The sequence below is a fragment of the Orycteropus afer genome, unplaced genomic scaffold, assembly GCF_000298275.1.
Source record: "Orycteropus afer afer isolate SDZICR_OR568_19922 unplaced genomic scaffold, OryAfe1.0 scaffold00706, whole genome shotgun sequence".
NCBI lineage: Eukaryota > Metazoa > Chordata > Mammalia > Tubulidentata > Orycteropodidae > Orycteropus > Orycteropus afer.
The window spans coordinates 818896-842285 of NW_006922293.1; the positions used below are offsets into that span (position 1 = coordinate 818896).

General features: G+C 39.6%; 1 protein-coding gene across 1 annotated transcript in view; it reads left to right on the plus strand.

Annotated features, from left to right (window-relative positions):
* Positions 1-23390, plus strand: part of MFHAS1 (multifunctional ROCO family signaling regulator 1) — a 137895-nt gene that overhangs the window by 34620 nt on the left and 79885 nt on the right. The gene's annotated exons all lie outside the window — the stretch shown is intronic.

Below are 23390 nucleotides of genomic sequence, written 5' to 3' on the forward strand. Positions count from 1 at the left end.
GGGCTCGAGTATAGCAGGGATTGTGGGGCTGGTGCGGGATCGGGCAGTGTTTCGTTCTGCTGTGCATGGGGTCGCTATGAGTCGGAAACGACTCGATGGCACTTAACAACAACAACAACAACAATATCTCTATTTTCTGAAAGAGGCTTTTATATAAGTGAATGGTAGTTTCTTGATTTATGAATGCAGATCATAGTTTTATTTTAGGATTCCTTAAGTTCATTGCTTGTTAGGGTAGTTCATAAGACCAGAGAGATTCAAGTAGTAATATGAACATTTTCCATTCCATTCATTTAGTTCTTCCAGTCTAGCCCTGAAAGAAATGAAGCAGCTCCCATTGGTGAGCATATACGGGAAGCTGGGGGGAATGTAAAGGACTCAGTGGTAATTTGGGACCATTCATTCTTTTCACCAGCTCCACGAATGATCCTTACTAGGTAGTCATAGACCATCTTAGTCCCCATTTCAGGCCTGAGTTTTTGCTTCTGAAAAAAACAGCAATAATTACAGAGCACTTGGGATAGGCACAGTGCCTTCCACATGGCTGGTTCTCAAATGGCTGTGGACTGATGATAGAAGAGTAGCTCTCCAAGGCCCTGGCCACTTCATTTCTCTCTCCTGCCTTGATTTTTCTATCTTCTCCCTGTTTAGAGAAAGTGAATAATAAAACAAGTTAGCAAAGAGTAAAGCTTTTCTAAATCGCCCAGCGAACTCCCAGGGAATTAGCATTTAAGCTCTTGATTATCACCTCCATTTTAGGTGGTCATGGTTGTTGCTTTTTCTGTGGCTATACTAGGAAGCAGACCCAAAGTCTGCATGGAGGGGTGTGGGGGACATGTATTCTGTAGTAGGAATAATTTCTGCCCTAGTTGTTCTGTCTTTCTAAGTAAAATAATATAACACCAAATTGTTTTTTATAAAGCAAGCTTCTGACTCTGGCCTATGGAATTTCAATTCTCATGAGATATTGAATGCTAGAATTGGAAATAAAATGTAGCTGGCTTAAGTGACTATAGAGTTTAATAATGATAACTTAATACTTAAAAATTTCATTGAAGTTGTAGGCAACTCATCTTGAGTAGCCTAAGACTTGACAGTTGAGTGATACAAAACTGTACTTAACAGCTACTTTCTAAAACAGAGACATTTTCTGGAGGATAATTAATATAATGTGTTACTTGCTGTTTTTCAATGTGACCCCACTTGTAGGGGCTTTTCCTGGTGATATCCCTATTTGGGCTAGTATTCTGTGGGAGTTAGGGAAACTCATAATTTTCTCCCTCCTCTCCTATACCTTTTGTCTCGCTACCCATTTTATTTCTTTATTTTTATATTGTGAAAATATACATAACAAAACAACAAAGGGCCATCTCAACAATTTCTCCATGCATAATTCAGTAACATTGATTATATTCTTCAAATTGTGCAATCATTCTTGCTCTCCTTTTCCAAATCATCCCACTACCATTAACAGAAACTGAGTGCCCTCTGAACAAAAACTCCCCATTTCCCCCTCCCTCTTTGGTTTTTATGTATTTGCCTGTTTCGTGTAAGTGAGATCACACAAATAAATGTTTCAGTGAAATCACTTTTTTAATTTTTAATTTCTTTCTCCTAAAATGCCCAAACATATATTTATAGCATCTAATGGAACCACAGTGAGCATAAAATTAGCTTCTCCCTTCCTATAATTTGTACCACTACCTACCAGACAGGTTTGAAATTTATTTTTCATTTTACCCTTAAACTCTGAGATAAGATGATACATCATGAACTCATATAATATAGGATTAAAATTTTCTCTTATTCACCATTCATCCAGTAGACTACTTGAGTTTTTTTGGCTTTATATTTGAATCACATATTAACTACTAAAAAGAGTATCTAGTTTCCAAACAGATCAGTTAGAGTAGCAGTCCACCAAGGTTAAAAAACAAAACCAAGAAGTTCTACCCTCAAAATCAGAGGCTGAGAAAACTGTCCTGATAAAGACCTGGTTCCACTTAGTTTAAATAACAGAATTCAAAATGTGAAAATTAGAAACTCCTGGATACAGTGACTAAAAAAGGATAGGAAGCCCAAAATAGTCTATAAATTCAGTGCAATGCCTGTCAAAATTCCAAGAGCCTCTTTACAGAAGTGGAAAAGCCAGTCCTCAAATTTATATGGAAGGGCAAGTGACCCTGAATAGAGGATGCAATCTTGAAGAAGAAGAATGAAGTAGAAGGACTTTCAATTCCTGATTTTACAACATACTATGAAAACATATCATACTGTATTATACCATGCCATGGAAGCATACCTTATGATATTGCTGCTATCCGGAAAAAAAAAAAAAAAAATGGTGATAATATATATAACAGGACATTTGCTGTTTCAGCATTTTCTACATGTACAATTCAGTGACATAAATTACATTTACCATGTTGTACAAACATCACCACTATCCATTTCCAAATTTTTTCATTACTCTCAATAGAATCTCATTGCCGTTTTTTTCAATAACTGCCCCCTCCTCCTCCCACCTGGCCCTAGTAATCACAGATAAACTTTGGTCTCTACACATTTACCTATTCGAGGTATTTCATATCAGTGGAATCATACAATATTCAATATTTGTCCTTTTGTTTTTGACTTATTTCACTTAGCATAATGTTATTCAGGGTTCATCCATGTGGGGTGGTATGCACAAGAACTTCATTTCTCTTTATAGTTGGATAATACTCCATTAAATGTATATACTGTGTGTATGTATGAGTCGGGGCCGACTCGATGGCAAAACAACAACAACAACAACAATGTATGTGTATATATATGATATATATATGTATGTATGTATGTATGTGTGTATACGGCAAATAACAACAACAACATACTCTATTCAAGGAGCTCTGGTAGCATAGTGCCTAAGGCACTTGACTGCTAACCAGAAGGCTGGCGATTCAAACCCACCAGCCACTCCTTGGAAGGAAGGTTGGGCAATCCTACTCCGTAGTGATATTGCCTCAGAAGCCCAAGGAGGGGTTGCTGCTATGAGTCAGATCTGACTCAACAGCAATGAGTTTGGTTTGGTTTGAATTAGGATACTCTGCTTGGAATCATGGTTGTTGTTGTTGGTGGTGTTATGTGCCGTCGAGTTGGACCTGACTCATAGCGACCCCTCCTTGGGTTTCCAAGGCAGTATCACTATGGAAGTAGATTGCCCCATCTTCCTTCCGAGGAGTGTGGCTGGTGGGTTTGAACCGCCAGCCTCCTGGTTAGCAGTCAAGTGCCTTAGGCACTATGCTACCAGAGCTCCTGCATCATGGTGGTGTTGTTGTTATGTGCCATCGAGTCGGCCCAGTCGGCCCAGACTTATAGTGACCCCTCCTTGGGAGGGGCAGTATCACTACAGAAGTAGGATTGCCCAACCTTCCTTCTGAGGAGTGGCTGGTGGGTTTGAACCGCCAGCCTTCTGGTTATCAGTTAAGTGCCTTTGGCACTATGCTACCAGAGCTCTTTGGAATCATGGTGGATGGATATAAATAGGAGTTTGACAGTGCTTCAGTCCAAAAGAACTTAGGTCAAGAAATGAAAAGATTTATATAGATCTTATGTCATAATCATGAATCAGGTACTTTGAAGTACAATTCTCAGTCATTGTTGCATCCATTGTAATCAGTAAAAGAAGTTATTTGTTTTTTTTCTCTCACTAAGAAATAATTGTGTATTGTTATATACAAACATGCATGCATGTGAGCCTTTTTTTTTTTTTTTTAAAAACAAGACTAAGGACTCAATTTGTATGAAACAACAATCTTCTAAGAGCAAGCATTTCTTAACCATTTTTCAAGAGAAGGAAAAATCTGTGTAGTTTGCCATTACTTTGTGGATGACCTCACACTGATTCTTTTCTTTTTTTTTTTTGGTTATTGATTAAATGTATTGAGTAGTTAGTCATAAGTGAGATGATCAGTACATAAGGAGGCTTGCTTCTGGATGACTTCATAGTGTTTAGTTTGGAGTGAACGTGTTCAGTGTGGAGTGAAGATATTGGGAAAGTTGTTGTACCTTCATCATAAGGCCTCTTGTTTGTTGTGATGGTGGCAGAGCCTACACTCAGCTTTAAATAAGGAGCTCTGGGGAACTCCTGAAGACCTATTTTAGAGAATTCAATATAGTAGTGTATCACTGCTGATGACACACTGACATATTTTCTTAAGTCTGTAGGTGGAGACCCATCACAGCAAAGTGGAAGAGAATGCAATGCATGCTTTAAGTTTTCTATCTATGACATACTTTTGCCATCTCTTTGCTAATAATTGACTACTGGGGACTGATTAAAAAAAAAAAAAAACCAAAAACCAAATTCACTGCCATCACGTCAATTCTGATTCACAGCGACCCTCATCGGGTTTCCAAGGCTGTAAATCTTTACAGAAGCAGCTGCCTTATCTTTCTTCCATGGAGTGGCTGGTGGGTTCAAACCACCAACCTTTTGGTGAGCAGCCAAATGCCTTAACCACTATACCACCAGAGCTCCTTATTATGAAATACATACAAAACCAAAGCCAAACTCACTGCCATCAAGTTGATTCTAATTCATAGGGACCCCCTTTGGGTTTCCAAGGCAGTAAATCTTTATGAATGTAGATTGCCCAGTTTTCCTTCCGCAGAATGGCTGATGTGTTTGAACTACCCACCTTCTGGTTAACCTTAGTCACTATGCCACCAGAGCATATAAGAAATATTAATAAAACAAGTATTTTACTTACTGTTAAAGTTGCTGTTTTTAAGAATGTGTTTTTTGGTTTTGTTTTTTAACTCCTCATTTTTATCTCCCCCATTCCCTAGTAACCAGTAATTTTCTGTGTTGATAGATTTATGTATATTAAATCATTAAGTGGGATCATACAATGTTTACAATTTTGTGTCTGACTTATTTAACTCAGCATGTTTTCAAGGTTCATCCATATTGTAGCATGTGTCAGAACTGCATTTCTTTTTATAGCTGAATAATGCACCATTGTACATAGAACCTACTGGCATTGAATGGATTCTGACTCATAGTGACCCTAATAGACAGAGTAGAACTGCCCTATAGAGTTTCCAAGGCTGTAAATCTTTATGGCAGCAGACTGCCACATCTTTCTCTCAAGGAGCAGAGTGGCTGGTGGGTTTGACCCCTGACCTCCTGGTTAGCAGCCAGGCACTTTACTGTGCCACCAGGACTCCTTATTATTTCTGTGTACCACATTTTATTTATCCATTCATCTGTTGATGGACACTGGGGTTGTTTCCAACTTTTGGCTATTGTGAATAGCTCTGCAATGAACATTGGTGTACAAGCATCTGTTTGAGTCTTTGCTTTCATTTATTGAGTATATGCTATATGCCACTCCTTGGAAGGAAGGTTTGGGCAATCTACTTCCTTAGTGATACTGCCTCAGAAACCCAAGGAGGGGTTGCTATGAGTCGAGTCCGACTCCATGGTACATAACAACAACATATGCTTATGAGTGGAATTGTTATATATGGTAATTCTCTGTTTAACCTTTTTAAGGAACCATTGAGCTTTTCTATAGTGACCCCAAACCATTTTATAATCCCACCAGCAATGTGCTGATATTCTGATTTCTTCACATCCTCACCAAAAAAATTTTTCGTCACTTTTGTCAAGCAAGTTTGTGTCATCTGAGTACTGCTGGTTCATTCTTTCTTTCTTAATTTTATTGTTATTTGGGTGAAAGTTTACAGAGAAAATTCATCTTCCATACGGGAGTTTACATACACTTTGTCTCATGACATTGACTGTAATCTCCCACGGTGCAATAGCTCCCCTCTCACTTCCTCCCCATAGTTACCTCTTCCCTGTGTCCTTCCCTCCCATCTACTCCTGTCCCCTGAACTGTCTCCCTGTGCATATACAGCCCTTCTATTCTCCCATGATCAATCCCTCCAAGGAGTGTATGTACCTAATGTAAATGTTCAGCTCATACGCCTTTTGTTTGGCTGGAAGCCACAGGGGTGGGTTCAGTTCCAGACCTGAAGAACAGCTAGGAGCCATAGTCTTAGGGGTTCCACCAGGCTCTATCAGACCAGCAAGCCTGGTCCCTTTTCAAAAAAGTTTTAAAATGACTGTCCTTTATGTATTTGAAAAAAAGCTTATACTGGTGTTGGCTTAATTTGGGGTCTTATTGCTGAATTTATGATACGTGATATTTCCCAGCACTGATGCCACCATGTGTACACAGCTCATTACTTTGTTTTCCATTGTTTTTTAAAGTGACTTTTATTATTATTGTCATCCTCATCTCTCTTCCCTTTTCTTTCCCTCAACCATATCTCATTCCCTTTTCCCCTTTCAGGCGTGAGTAATCTGCTTGGCCCTAAAGTCTGCTTCCTTCTCCCCCTTTTGCTTTCCTCAGATGTCTCGTCACTCATGGCTGCACAGAGATGTGAATTGATTGATAGTGTACCTTCATCTAGTCTTCTGCCTTCAGGGGAGAAGATTATGATTGATAGATAGTTAGGGGTGGTTGCTTCTAAATCTATTAACTATTTGCACAAGTAAACTTTCATCACATAGCAGCTTGAGTTTTAGACAAGACTCTGCTTTGGTGTTTTAAAATCGTAATACTTGAAGAACCAAATTCATTGGACATATTTGGTTGATGATTTAAACAGTCTACTTTGAATAGTCTTTAATCCCATTGAGGCCTTCAGAATTTATTGACCTTACCACTTTTGCAGGAGTCCCTGGGAGATGCACATGATTAACACATTCAGCTGCTAACCGGAGTTTGGTAGTTTGAGTTTACCCAAGGCACCTCGGAAGAAAGGACTGGCATTCTACTTCCAAAAGATCACAGCCATAAAAAAACCCTAAGGAGCATGGTTCTACTGTGACATACATAGGGTCACCATGAGTCAGCATCAACTCTACAGCAAATTTTTTTTTTTTTGTATTATTTTTTTAAAACAATTTTTACATTTCTCTTCAACCCTGCTTATGTCCTAACTTGCTAGCTCGATTTAGGGTCCATGGCCCATCACTGAATAATCACTCTTGGCATATTCCCTCAGGTTCCTCAGCCTAGTTTCCTCACTGCCTAATTATTTTGGTACTCAAGTAACTGAATGTGTTTGGAGAAAACAACCATGCTGACTTGTTTCACTTTAAATTTACCATATCATACCTTTCAAGTGGTCCCTGGGGACTGGGAGACAACCTGCTACATTGCTCTAGGCAGTTTACTTTCTCATTCTTACCTTATCCTAGCCTTCAATGTCCAGCACCCATCCCACCTTCTCTTCTCAGTTAATGACCTTTTTTTTTTTTTTTTATATATATTTATTTTTTTTATGATTTATACCCACACACACAGACATATATGTATTTTTTTATTACTGAGAAAATAGAAGCAGTAGGAAGAGAATATTCTCATTTTCCGTCCATCACATTTACCAACTTAGGTGTGTCCATACCCATGTACTTTCTGCACCTTCCCTGCTGCAGTAGTGAACCACTCCTGCTCCTATCCTCTTCTTCACTGGACACTGTCTGCTCTTGCCCACCCTGAGCCCCTCCATTCTTACAGTGAATGCTCTGTTCGTTTCTGCTCCTTCACCATTTTCCCTCTACTTGATTATTCCTACAGGGTACAATCAGCTTCTTCTTCAAGCAGACCAACAATGTTCTTTGACTTCATGGTCTACTCCAGCAACTGCCTCATTCCTCTACTCCCTTCATAATAAAGTTCCTTGAAGGAGTTATTTATGTTCTGCCTTCACAGCCTTGTCTCCTGTTCTTCTTCCTTTATCTCTCCTTCAGTCAGGCTTTGTCTCCACCACTTCTCCAGAGCTGCTCTCGTTTAGTCATCAGTGATTTATTTCCCTGTGGTCAGTGGTCAGTTCTCACTCCTCCTCTCATTTGACTGCACAGTTTATGACTCTTTCTTTTTGGAAACACTGTTTTCCCCTGGCTTCCTGTTTCTTCCCTGCCTTGGGAGATCACACTCCCGGTTTTCCTCCTACCTTACTGGATCTCTTTTCAGTCTCCACTTCTAGATGTGCTTTCTCATCCAGCATCTCTGAGTGTGGCCACCTCCAGGATCAGCTATCCTCTGATTTCTCTCCTCTCTCTACATGAGGGGTTGGCAGATGTTTTCTGTACAGGGCCAGACAGTTAATATTTTAGGATTTCCCAGCCATGCAGTGTCTATCATAACTACTCACCTCTGCTGTGGTAACATAAGGGCAGACACAGACATTATCTAAATGAATGAGCAGGGGCCCTGTTCCAGTAAAACTATTTGTGGACACTGATATTTGAATTTCATATAATTTTTATGTGTTGTGAAATATTATTTCCCTTTTAGCCATTTAAAAATGTAAAGACCATTCTTAACTCTAGGGCTGTATAAAAATGTGAACTGGCGGCTAAAGTTTGCTAGTAATTGCTCTTCATTGAGTGATTGCATGTATGTCTTGATATACTTATGACTGCTACGTTTATATTCCAGCCCCAGGTATCCATTGACTTTTTGACTGATATTTTCACCTTCCTATTTTATGTCTCAGGGAGCTCTGGTAGTGTAGTGCCTAAGGCACTGGACTGCTAACCAGAAGGCTGGCAGTTCAAACCCACCAGCCAGTCCTCAGAAGGAAGTTGGGCAATCTACTTCTGTAGTGATACCACCTCAGAAACCCAAGGAGGGGTCTCTATGAGTCGGGTCCGACTTGAGGGCAAATAACAACAACAACAAACAACATTTTATATCTCAAGGAGCTCTGGTGGTGCAGTGGTTAAGGCATTTGACTGCTAACCAAAAGGTCGGTAGTTCGAACCCACCACCTGCTCCATGGGACATAGATGAGTCTGCTTCTGCAAAGATTTGCAGTCTTGGAAACTCTATGGGGAAGTTCTCCTGTGTCCTTTAGGGTCACTATAAGTCAGAATTGACTCGATGGCTGTAGGTTAGTGGATTTATTTTATAATCTCCCTTTGATATCTAATAGGCATCTCATATCAAAAACAGTTTTTGTTTTTTCCTTCTCAAAGCCACTCTGAACTCCATGTTAGTAAATGTGACTATTGCTTACCTACGGTATAAGGGTAATCTAGCCATTGCAGATTGAGAACTGCAGTGAACTGGAGAGGAACAGAAAGGAATTGAAAGTCAGACCTGGGGTCATTCTAACACTTGGCTCCTTGCCAACCCAGTGACCTTGGGAAAGTTATTTAAGTTCTCTATTTTTTCTTTCCCCTTAAATATGAAAAATACCTACTCTACAAAGGGATGTGAGGCTGGTGAATAATGTACTTGATAAAGTTGGCCCTGAAGGCATTAACATTATCTTATTGCCCAGCACTATAGCCATAAAAGTAATGCTTTATGCTAAAATTAAAGAGACCATAATAAAAACCCATCCACATGTAGGATTGAGGTGAGGGAGAAAGGTTTTTTATAATCTATTTAATAATGTAATAAAGATACATTACCAAACTAGAATATAAATTTGAGCATTAAAGGAAGGATAGAGAGGAGCACTCCAGTAACAAAATCTTAAAGATTTAATTTCCCTATCACTCCACCAGTAGCCAGTGAGCCCATTCTGACTCATAATGACCACAGGTGTGTCAGAGTATAACTGTGTTCCATAGGGTTTTCCATGAGTGATGTTTGGAAAGGCCAACCTTTCTTCTGAGATGCCCCTGGGTGGACTTGAACCTTCAACCTTTCAGTTAACAGCTGAGCATATTAACCATTTGTGTCACCCAGAGAATCCTCCAGTTTCCTCAGAGAGGGCAAACCTTGGTTGGTGAAGATTTGACTTCTCATGTATCTCTTGCCAGTTTACTGCAATTGGAGAAGAGGACATCTGCAGCCTGGCTTGATTTAGGGATCTCTGTTAACATGTTTCTGTTATTCTTGTCTTTAGTGCCTCCGAATTTGGCTCACTGTCCTTCGTTGCTACTGAAGAATGAGGGACAAGTTCATGAGTTCATAACTACAGTGACACTCTGGGCTGAGTTCTAAGAACCCCTCAGAATGGCCTCAGTGATCTCTCAAGTCCTAGGAAATGCAGAACCCATGAGTCTCTGAATTAGAGTAGCATTCCTCAAAGTTTGTTTTATAGATTTTTCAGTCCCAAGAGATCATCTGAAAAAGGGTTTCTGGTCAAACTGGTTTGAGAAAAGTTATTTTCTATTTATAAAGCCATCTTTGAAAAGCACCATGTATCTTAACACATGAACACCTGTGAGAAGTTTGATGCTTAGCTTTGTTTAACCAAGCATTTCTTAAACTTATTTGACCACAGAACCTGTGTGTGTATGTATAACACTTCTTAACATCCTTTGGAGCTAGTGTTATATGTAGGATATACTTTGAAAAGTGCTCATTAGAGAAACCTAACTTACATTCACATATAGCTCTTTTGATTCAGAATACTTTATCATTTTATTTTACTTTCCTCATATCTATTTATATTTAATCTATGGTCTTTTTAAACTCAAACCAATCTCACTGCCATCGAGTTGATTCCAACTAATAGCAACCCCCATTGGGTTTCCAAGCATGTAAATCTTTACAGAAGCCATCTGCCTCATCTTTCTTCCACAGAGCAGGTGGTGGGTTGGAACCACTGATCTTTTAGTTACCAGCCATGTGCCTTGACCATTATACCACCAGAGCTCCTATTTTTATTAACAGCTTTGTTGAGGTGCAGTTGATGTACAATAAATCACACATATTTAAAGTGTACAATTTGATAAGTTTTGATGTATATGTCAAACACAAATGTATGTCAGACACATATTTGTACAGACCATATACACATACCCATGAGATCATCACCACAATCAAAATAATGAACATATCTATCATTCCAGAAAGGCATAGGAATTTTTTACACGGTTGTAATCATCGTATTATATAATCATTTTAAGTAGTGTAGACCCAGGCTGTGGCTCTAGGTCCTGGTAAATAAATAACTCAATATTGAATACCTCTTACCTTCCAAGGGAGCTCTTGTGGCATAGTGCCTAAGGCATTTGACTGCTAACCAGAAGGCTGGTGGTTCAAACCCACCAGCCACTCCTCAGAAGGAAGATTAGGCAATCTCCTGAATTAGAGCAGCATTCCTCTGCTCGGAGGTGGAGATGCTGCCTCGGAAACCCAAGGAGGGATATCTATGAGTCGGATCCAACGCAATGGCAGTGAGTTTGGTTTGGTTTGGTTTTACCTTCTAAAACCAGATGAGACATTTAATGGTTATAAAAAGAGGTGCAAAAAAGAATGATTTGATTCAGATGACACAGAACAAGGCTATTTCCTTAGCTATAAAAAATAATATTTCATTATCACTGTTGAAAGGATCAAGTAAGATAATGGGTGTAAAAGTGCATTGCACAATGCCTGGCACATAGCAGGCACTTAGTAAACAGTTTCTTTCTTTCTCTTCCTGGTTCCTTAACCACCCCTGAAGTAGCCCTCCTCCTCCACAGTGTGTTCAGGGACTAGAGAGATGACTGTCACTGTAGTCTAGGTCAAAGGTTGTCAGGCTTGGAGATAGGAAAATGACCCAGATCAAACATACAGTAAATCCCCAACTTATGAACTTTTGACTTATGGACAACTCATACTTGCCCTTTATTCTTACATCAATTTGCTCTCAGTAATCATAAGAAAATTCTTCATCATAATCACTTGTGCTTGCTGCACATGCAGGTTTTAAATCATTGAAAAGGCTTCAAGCCTTTTCTTGCAACAAACTTCAGTGCCATTGAGTCCATTCTGACTCATAACGACCCTACAGAACAGAGTAGAACTGCCTAGAGGGTTTCCAAAGTTGTGAATCTTTATAGAAGTGGCCTGCCACATCTTTCTTTATCTAAACACATTAAGTTCACAGGTTTATGTCAAGGCGGAAGAAGTTGGTATATGCTGGCCTGGAGGGATACCTCATCAAGGAATCAGAGATTGGAAAGGGACATTGAATTAGAGGCAAACGAATCCTGAGTTGGTTACCAAGTGCAAGTAGGGTTGCTTTAATAGTTTAACAGTGGGGCTACATGTATGAAGGAATTCACTGATCTTTCATGAACTTCCTTTTTAAGTCTTTAGTGCCTTGAATTGATGCAGTTTTGTTTTGTTTTTTTACTTTCTTAAATGGGCTAGATTTATTTTTGCTGGATTAATTTTAGAATTTGGCAGTGCTTTCCAAAATGTTTCTTCCTGTACTACCCTCCAAAACAAAATTATAAATAGGTTGACTTTTTTTTTTTTAAATACTATGAAGTAATTATTTCTTTTTATTTGTAAAAGTGTCTAGTTTTGAGTCAGCTTTAATGGTGGGCCTTGACAGATGAGAACGTGAGTATACATAAATTTCTCTTTATTCCTATCAGATCATATGGGCTGTTGACCTGAGCATAATAATAAAGTAATGACTGCTGATGATAGGGAATATGGCTCATAAGGATGAAACATCATGGACTTCATCCATTAATAATCATTAACCATTAATAGTCACCATACATAATTATTAATTTATCAAACATCATTGTGTGTCTGCCAAATGCCGTAACAGTTCTCAGTGTTAGGGATGCAAAGGTGAATAAAAAGCCACTGCCATTGAGTTGATTCTGACTAATAGTTTCTAAGGCATTAAATCTTTAGGAAGCAAGCTACCTCATCTTTCTCCCATGGAGTGGCCAGTGGGTTCTAACCACCAACCTTTTGGTTAGCAGCATAATGCATTAATCACAGTACCACCAGAGCTCCTTGCAGAGATGAATAGGATAGGAATAAAAGGCCAGTGCCTTTTCTGAAATGTTTGTTTTTATTGCTAAAATATGAGACCTAGTGAGTAACTACCTGGCCAACTGACTGGAAGAGATCCATATTTGTACCTATTCCAAAGAAAGGTGATCCCACAGAATGTGGAAATTATTGAACAATATCATTAACATCTCATGCAAGTAAGAGCTTACTGAAAATAATTTAAAAATGGTTGCAGCAGTATATTGACAGAGAACTTCCAGAGGTGCAAGCTGGATTCAGAAGAGGATGTAGAATAAGGGATATCATAGCTGCTGTCAGACGGATCTTGGCTCAAGGCAAAGAATACCAGAAAGATGTTTACTTGTGCTTTATTGACTATGCAAAGGCATTTGACTGTGTGGATCATGACAAATTATGGATAACATTGAGAAGAACAGGAATTCCTGAACATTTGATAGTACTCATGAGGAACCTGTACCTTGGCCTGTCATTCGAATGGAACAAGGGGACACTGTGTGGTTTAAAATCAGGAAGGGAGTGCGTCAGGGTTGTATCCTTTCCCCATACTTATTCAATTTATATGCTGAGGAAATAATCCTAGAAGCTGGACTATATGAAGAAAAACATGGCATAAGGATTGGAGGAAAAATCATTAACAACCTGAGATACGCTGATGATACAACTTTGCTTGCTGAAAGTGAGGATGACTTGAGGCACTTAGATTGAGGAACATAGTCTGCAGTATGGATTACATCTCAATATAAAGAAGAAAAATCTTCTTCACAATTGGACCAATAAGCAGCAGCATGATAAATGGAGAAAAGATTGAGGTTGTCAAAGAATTCACGTTGCTTGATTCTACAATCGATGCCAATGGAAGCAGCAGTCAGGACATTAGATGATGTGTAGCACTGGGCAGGTCGGCTGCGAAGGAACTGTTTCAAGTGCTGAGGAGCAAGGATGTCTCCTTGAAGACTAAGGTGCGCCTGACACAGGCCATGATATTTCCAATCACCTCATATGCATATGAGAGCTGGACAATGAATAATGAAGACTGAAGAAGAGTTGATCCTTTTGAGTTGTGGTGCTGGTGAAGAATGCTGAAGGTATCATGGACTGCCAAAAGAACTAAGAGATCTGTCCTGAAGTAAGTGCAGCCGAGATGCTCCTTGGAAGTGAGGATGGCCAGACTTCATCTCACCTACATTGGTCATGTTGTCAGAGGGGACCATTTCCTGGAGAAGGATGTCATGCTTGGTAAGGTGGTGGGTCAATGAAGGAAAGGAAGGCCTTCGACGAGATGGATTGACACATTGGTTACGACAATAGGCTCAAGTATAGCAAGGATCATGGAGCTGGCATGGGATCGGGCAGTATTTCGTTCTGCTGTGCATGGGGTCGCTATGAGTTGGAAGTGACTCGACGGTACCTAACAACAACAACAGTGAGTAGAATGATACTTGGCTAACTGTTGTTGTTGTTAGATGTTGTCAAATTGGCTCTGAGTCATAGCGACCCTACATACAGAAGGATAGACTAATTACCTAGTTTTGAATCATTAAATTGTTGTTCTTGATATAAAATATGCTGTACGTTTCCCATCACTGGGTACCAAAGCTTTACCGAAATGCACATTCTAATGATCATGCCCTTTTCTTACAGTCTAAGGAAATTCTCCCCCACCTGTCTGTCAGTCTGTTGTACTGTGGTGGCTTGCATGTTGCTGTGAGGCTGGAAGCTATGCCGCAGGTATTTCAAATATGAGCAGGGTCATCCATGGTGGACAGGTTTCACTGAAGCTTCTAGACTAAGACAAACTACAAAGAAGAGTCTGGCAATCTACTTCTGAATATTAGCCAATGAAAACCCAATGGATCACAATAGTATGTCGTCTAATATAGTGCTAGTAGATGAGAAGACAGTGCAGGACAGGGCAGCATTTCATTCTGTTAGACAAAAGGTCTCATGAGTCAGAGCAGACTCTAGGGCAAGTATGGACCATGAGGGAATTCAGGAAAAAGGTACCCACCGCTTACCTCTACCTTCTTCTGTTTCTCCCTACCTTTCTTCTGTTGTCTTTCCTATTATCTCAAAATCAAGGGGAGCTAAAGTATCTTTTCACCAGGGAAGTACATGGCATGCAGCTCCATGAAATAAGAATAGCACGAGTCTGAAGCAGACCTCTTCAGCTGTCCTTGCTTGACCCCTCCTTACCAGTCTACTCTGTGCCTTTCCCAGCTCCCTTGGCTGCTAGTGCAAAAGAGTAGAGATATAAAAGGAGTGTTGGTTTTCCAAATATGGGCCCAAAATCTTACTTTCAGAGCTGTGCGTGTGAGTAGTATATGTGGAGTCCCTTATTGCAGCAGAAATAGTGAAGACAGTCCTCTCAACTGTAGTTCTAAAACAGGTAAACTCAGACCTTACCAGCCCTCAAACACACAGGTGGTGAGAACTATTTGTCATTGTAAATGGCTCATTGTGTTTTCAAATCTGTTTTATGGCCAGTGATCTCTGACTTACTCAAGCTTACCTTGACAGTAATTTGCTTCAGGAGCAAATATGGCAGAAAACATAGGAAATATTCCTCACAGTTGTTGAGGTTTTTGTTTTATGCCAGAAGTTGGTGTGTCATTAGTCAAGTTCTGTTTCCTTATCTAGGTAACCCTTACTGAGCACCCCTGCTTGCAGGCCACCAGACTCCCTGCCTTTACAGTGGGTTCTTGTGAGCTGATCAACATAGTTCTGGGTAAGGCAACTCCCAGAAGTTTGAGAAACTTCAGCCTGGCTCGGTGTTTGCTTCTGCTGTGGCTGTTACCCCCTGGAGGGTGAATGGTGGCTGATGTCCAGTCAGAGGACACGTAGAACACTTAGCAAGTTCACAGATCAGGATTTTGTTCATTTTCATTGTGAAGGACAGGGACAATCATGTGCATCCAAATTAGGATTTCATTTAGCCTGAGTCCTCCAAAGAGCTTGGTAAGCACCTCTAATTCTCCCTTGTGTGGCCTTTTCTTTACTATATCAAACTTGTTCAGATCTGGTTCTTTTACGAGGTAGTAAGTTCGTAACAGTCAGATACCATGTCTTATTCATCTTCTTTTCACAGATTCTAGTATAACATTAGAATTGCTAGAGGAAGTAGAAAGGAGCTCTGGTGATGCAGTGCCTAAGGTATTTGACTGCTAACCAGAAGTTGGTGGTTCAAACCCACTAGCCACTCAGCTGAAGAAAGAGTGGGCACTCTACCTCCATAAAGATTTACCACCTCAGAAACCCAAAGGGGGTTGCTATGAGTTAAAATTGATTCGATGGCAGTGAGTTTGGTTTTTGGTTTGGTTAGATGAAGTAGAGGATGACCAGTTAAATTTGAATTTCAGATAAACAACCAATAATTTTCAGTATAAGTATGTCTCATGAAATATATAAATTTAATTTGGCATTTTGGATTTTCATTCCTAATTTTGACAACCCTGTGATATCCACTATTTAGAAACTATTTTTGAAAACTGAAATAGGTAAAAGTCTGTAAAGTCACAATTAAGGCAAATCAGGATATTCATTGGGTTTGGTCTCTTCTTGGAAATGCAGGATGGACATTGCAAATAGGAGTAATTACTTTCCTTCATAAATAGCATCCATTTCACCTGTGGCATCTGTATAACCTTGACTATAGAAATCATTAGCTAGGACTTGAATTAATAGGTTTGCCAATGCTTCTTGCCTTCTAGGTGCTAGATATTCTTAATCCAACTGTAATGTTAATAATGAGCAGCTGCTGCCAGACACTATGAATACCATTTTCTCTAAAATAACACACACAAATAAATATAGTGCACACAGATATAATAGGTGGAAATGATGAGATTATGTAAAAAAGTTCTGGCATAGCGCACCCATGCATATACCACACGTCTTGGGACATTTCCAGAAATGAATTTTAGCTTCATTCATTCTTATTCAGTAGTCCAAAAATGTTACATTTGATCATATTTGCATAATAAATGTATAAGCCGTGGTCAAGAAGTCATGGATTCAGTTTGGTAGTACCCCAGTAATTGGAAAATAAACCAGTGAAATTGTACATTTGCTCTGGGTAGTTTGTGCCAGGGCTGAGAGCAGTGGAGTTCTTTGTGCTGAACAGAACCCAGGTACGTCGCACTGGAGACATTGGGTGGAGAGTTGGCTAGAGAGCCGAGCACATGACTGCACGAATGTGGTTTGGTCCCATGGTGAGTAGGGGCTATTGCCTGTGCATACCTGGGTCCCATGGTGCTAGCCCTATGTGAAACCAGATGACAGGACAGTGCAGGTGCTGGTATGCACTGCCCTGGCCCCCTGGGGCCCCCGGCAGCCAGTCAGACCTGTCTTGTCTGAGTGAAGGATTTAAAACCCCTCTGCACCAGTGTGACTCTCTTGCCTATTCTGTGGCATCCATGCAGATGGAAGATTCAAATGGCCTGAATGTGGTAGCTGGTCAACTTGACAGCAGGGTGAAATGCACACAGCTGTGGCATGCTGGCCTCATCAGCCTGAGTGGCCTCTCTGGCCCAAGGTTTGCAGACCCGTATACCTCCTGGGCTGGGGCCAGCTGCCCTGGTGAGGGCTGCTTCCAGGGTGGAAAAAATGATTTCTTCCTGCGTTGGAGAAAGCGGTTTGCAGAGCAGGGAAAGAATCCTGCTAGAAGAGGGGCTGCTTTTGAGACTCCAGAGTAGGCTAGTGTGGGTCTGCTGCTGGGAACCAAACCTTCGAGTCAACAGACACCAAGATGAAGACTTAACATTAGGTCTGTTAAACGGAAACTAAATTGAAGTCTGCAACATGTAAAAAAAAAATTGGTATAGCATACTTATGAAAATAATGCAGGGGAGAGTTGTGTGGTATGAAAAATGTATAATGTGTGCATATTTGCATAAAAATAGAGTAATAACCAAATAGCCGTGTAGGATTATGGAACTGTAATTAAGAATCAAGTATCGGTCCTTGTCTACATTTTGCACTATTTCTGTTCCTCTCAGTATAGCTCTCCATTCCTCTTCATTCCTGAAAAATGGTAATGGGCAGGCAAGACAGGAGTTTCCCACTTGTGGAGCTAGAGGACAGTGGTGCAAATGGTTAATGCATTCAGCTGCTAACCAAAAGGTTGGCAGTTTGAGTTCACCTAGAGGCCCCTTGAAAGAGAGGCCTGGTGACCTGCTTCTGAAAAATCAGCCATTGAAGACACTATGGAGCACAGTTCTACTCTGACTTACATGTGGTTGCCATGAGTCGGAGTCAGTTTGACTTGATGGCAAAGAGGTAGAGGGGAGGGTTGCTTTAGAGTAAGCTGTGACGATATGGGGGTATTTTAAGCCTCTGATATCTGAGGATGTATGTGTGGGTTGGTATATTTACACAGTATAACTAAATAAGCATGAGTGAATTGGTAATAGCCTCATTTTTACAATAAGAGAAAGTGGAGCAGGTTGGGGTGAAGATAGGGACTGGAGAGCAGAGACAGGCTGAGTCAGGAAGCTGCTTCTGGGAATAGAATAGGGAACCTCCTACCTCCATTGGGTTATATTGGTTTGGTTTTTTTAGGCCACCTTCCCATCCACCGAGTCAGTTGAAAACAAACTCTGAAGTATACCTTGGTATGAATATTTTTGTAGAAATGTAAACAGTTCTGACCTTAAGTATTTGGAAATGAGACTCATTCCCTTCTCCCAGAATGTAAATTTGATTCGTTAGTGCTGAAAACAATTACAGCCCAATATAAGAAACCGTTTAATGGACTTTGTTCTGATGTCAGCCAAATTAGAGCTTTGTCTGGTGTGGGGTGTACTCTGTTGACTGTACCCTATTAGGGAAAACAGAAATAGAAAGCTTTGTCTCTAGACTTCAGAACCAAATTAGTGTGTGGTTATTAAAAGCACCAGTAGCAGAAACTGTGGAAATCAGGATCTTCACCTTAGTGCTGGGTGATGGTGTCTTAAGAACATAGTATTTGCAAAGAAACAAAATGCTGCTATTATTTTTTTTTTCCTGTAAATTTTACTTACTTTGTTGTTGTTGAGAACATACACAGCAAAACATACACTAATTCAAAGTTTCTACATGTACAATCCAGGGACATTCATTACATTCTTTATATTGTACAACCATTCTCACCCTCCTTTTCTGATTTTTTCCTTCCTCGTTAAAATAAGCTCACTGCCCCCTAAGATTCCCATCCCATCTTTCGAGTTGCTTTGTCAATTTGATCCCATGTAGGTGGTTCTTAAAAGAGTATCATGCTCAAAGCAGACCATTTTAGGAGCTCTGATAGCATAGTGCCTAAGGCACTTGACTGCTAACCAGAAGGCTGGCGGTTCAAACCCACCAGCCACTCCTCGGAAGGAAGATGGGGCAATCTACTTCCATAGTGATACTGCCTCAGAAACCCAAGGAGGGGTTGCTGTGAGTTGGGTTCGACTCAACGGCACATAACAACAACAACAAACAACAATCTAAATTATTTCTTGGTTTTGAGATGACTTCAGGGGGATAGCTTTGGTTCAAGGTTTGAAGCTTATCTCTGGGCAATAGTTTCAGGGGCTATCCATCCTCTTTGGCTCTTGAAAGTCTAGAGTGCATGGGAATTTGAAATTCTATTCAGCATTTTCCCCCTTTTGATCAGGATTCTTTTATGGAATCTTTGATCAAAATGTTCACTAATGGTAGCTGGGCATCATCTAGTTCTTCTGGTCTCATGGCAAAGGAAGTAGTTGGTCATTCAGGCAGTTAGCCACACATTCCATATCCTCTTCCTATTTCAGACTCTCCTTTCCCTGTTGCTCCAGGTGAATAGAGACCAGTTGTGCCTTGGATAGCTGCTTACATGCATTTAAGATCCCAGGCACTATGCAAGGAAGTAGGAGATAGAACAGAAGCACTAAACACATTATTAGGCAAATTAACTGGGATGTCTCATGAAACCATGACCCTAAACCTTGAAACCAAGGTTCTAAATCCCATGGGATATTTGGTTGTACATAAGTATAAGTAGCCTCAGCAACTACTCTTTTTTTTTTTTTTCCATTGTAAATATATCTATCACACAACTTTTGCCAGTTGGTCTTATAGGTGTACAACTCAATGACAACAATTACAATAATTGGTGTGCAACTCTACCTTTAATCAGCGTATGCCATTGTTTTTTAATTGTAGTAACTATGTATGTAACAAAACATCTGACTCTTCAAGGATTTTCACATGTACTGTTCAGTGATCTTAATTATTTTCATCATGTTGTTCAGCCATCACCTTTATCTATTTCCACATTATCCCATTACCCTTACCAGGAGCTCAATGACTCCCTAAACATTGATTGCTCCATTCTCCTCCTGCCCACCTATCTCTAATTATCACTTGCCTATTCTAAATATTTCATATAAGTGAGATCGTACAATATAATCAGTTGCTAATAGGCAGATACTACATTGTCCTAATGGTTTTGAAGCCTTTGAAACTAGCAGAGCCTGGGTATAAAAACTCTTGCTGTATGCTTCTAGTAGTCATGCTAATGATGTTTGTAACGTACCAGATACTATTGAAGCCTTAAGTCTCTAGAGGAAAGATTATCCAGTATGACATAGAACTCCATGTGCTAGGATCTGGGTCTCCCTGATAGGAACCTTGGGGGTGTGCCTCTCAAACTGCAGGTTGGATTGGTGTTTCTAAGAGAGCATTCAGCCTTTACTTAAGGATCAGCTTAATAAGTGGGATTTACAATTTTGTGTCACCTTTGTCCAGAGAAAATATTTTCTATCATTGAGAACTTACTCAAAGTGGAGGATATGATGACTGTTTTTGCAGTCTCACATGTCAAAAAAATCTTTTTTTTTTAGAAATTATTAAAAATTGCTATTTTTTATTTACTGTAGTTTAATATTAATGCAAATATTTTAATTGGATTAACTTCCTGTGTTTTATTTTAAGTGCATTCTTTGGTTAAAGTGTGAGTTAGGAATGGAAAGAGAAAAATAGGCAAGAGGAAGGATTATATAATTAAAGAATAGAGTTTTGTTTCCAGTCCTGTTTTGCAATAGTAGTTAAGTACCTTAAACGTTCCTTTGTCTGCTTATGAAACAACACATTACAACTTTATTTTGTAGTCCTGCATAATATGATGAATTTGGTTAAAGTACGAGGCAAATCATGTTCTTATTTACATAGCAAATCCACATACAGAGTTTGAGGAGGTGGTTTTGTGGTATCCAGACCTCACTTTTAAGAGTGTTTTCCTGCTTCTTTTCATGCATTTGTTCAGTTGCGTGCTGACTGTGTCTTACTTGACAGTGTGTTACTCATTGAAATGACAGATAAGAACAGATCTAGCTCCTGTTACTAAAACACCCAAGAAAACCATAGAACTAATGAAAAGTACCAATTATTTTTGGTAGAGTTGAGCATCCTGAAAATACTCAAGGCTTAATGAAATATGAAAACAAATTTTATATCTTTTATTTTCTGTAATTCTTCCAGCCTGGAATTTTCCCTAGAGTCCTTTAGGGAGATTAGTTCAGTGAGGGTTATGAAGTTGATGTAGTGTTAGCTGCCGTTAAGGTGTCACCTGCATCATGCATCATGCATCAGCAAAGCACTGTGCGGTCCTGCACCACCTCCATTATTGGTTGTGGACCAGGCCATTGTGATCTATATGGTTTTCTCTGGCTGATTTTCTAAAGTAGATCACCAGACCTTTCTTTCTAGGCCATTTTAGGCAGGAAGCTCCACTGAAACCTGTTCAGCATTATAACACTAGAGGTGGGTTAGTTTGGAGATGGGAAAGAGAAGAGTTCTGCTGTGATTGCAGGGGCATTGAGGGTTAGGTAGGTTGGTGTAACGTGGGGCATGGGAGTTGAGCAGGTTCTGATCTTATTTCTCCTAATAAACTCTGTGACCTTGGCCATTTCAACTCTGTTGTCCTATTTCTTAATCTTTAAAATGAGGAGCTGGATTATATGATCTCTAAAGTCTCTTCCAGCTTAACAGTTCTATTATTACTTGGAATTTACTATCAGAAAAATATTAACACCCTCGTCTACCTCTCTAATGTTATTGTTGTTGTTATGTGCCGTCGAGTCGGACCTGACTCATAGCGACCCCTCCTTGGTTTTCCGAGGCAGTATCGCTACGGAAGTAGATTGCCCCATCTTCCTTCCAAGGAGTTTGAACCGCTAGCCTTCTGGTTAGTAGTCAAGTGCCTTAGGCATTACGCTACCAGAGCTCCCTACCTCTCTAATAGGGGAAGTATTTTCAGCTTGGATGTCAGGGTGAGTTAAGTCTTGTTATTAAACATAAAGTGAGACCGTATTGGTGCATATTGTTATACCTCTGTTAAACTATTTGTGCTTCAATTAATGAAAGATAACTTTAAGTAACTGTTAACATTTATCAATGGGTATAGTGCTGAGAGTTAATAGTTTATCAGTCTAACTAGTTGAATAGCCAATAGTTGCTACAGGATTTAAAGGCTCACAGTCTGATTTTTATTTTTGATAGTCTTAAACCTAGTCAAGAACAGATGATTCACTTAAAATCATTTTAATTAGAAGAGACATAGTACTAGTTATCAGTGTTATACAAGGTAGAGATTTCAAGCTCTTACTTGGATTTAATTTCCTTTGCTTTCCTGAAAGTCTGCCATCCTGACAGAGACCTGGTTAGTTTCTGTCACAGAATATGTAAAGAAAAGTGCATTTTCTCAAACTGGAACTTTCCTTGGGTCACACCGGGTAACGGGTAACGAGGGCTTTGAGTCATAAACTGTCTCCCAGGATTTGGTTCCCTTTAGAGAGAAAGGGAAAAGAGATAACTTTTGTCCTTGCTAGAAAGTAAAGCTTATCTACCACTACCTGTTTGCAGTTTTAGAGAAAGGAATAATTATTTATACAAAAGCCTGGTTCTCTGGAACACAATAGCACAACCATGCTTTTTGCTTTTATGCTTAAGAGACACAGAATTTATTTTCAGCCCATGGGAGGCTCTTTTGGTGCCAGACTTGGGCTGAATACTGAGGGAACTGCAAAGTTATGAATGTGCTACTGGCTACATAGCTTTATAACAACTCTACCTTCTTTACTGTAGGGTTGCTATGAGTTCAATTCAACTCAACGACAATGGCCCTTTTTTTTTTTTACCTTCTTACTGACATAGGGAAAAAAATACATGCATATGTACACATACATATGTAGATAGTTGAGTGAATGGAAGAATAGAAGCCAGTGAAGTTAATGCTCAGAATTGTTTTAGAGCACTATTATTTCAGCTATACACTTTTAACATTATATTTGGAGAAAATGGTAAAATCAGACATCTATTTAATATATGTGCTGCTGAAGCAAGCACATCAAACAACTACTTAAAAGGAAAGTGAGTATAGTAGTTTGGATTCAGAAATTAATCCCCTCCCACCTTCAGGAAATAAATGGTCATTTGGTTTAAGTACCTTTTTTTCCAAATCAGGTTTGTGTGGAAGGACTTTTTTTTTTATTAAAAAAAATGGTTCTGTGGACATTGCATTATTTTTGTTAAGTAGCCTGTAGACCAGTGGCTTGCTGCAGCAGTCTGTTTTTGTTTGTTTGTTTGCTTTTTTTTTTT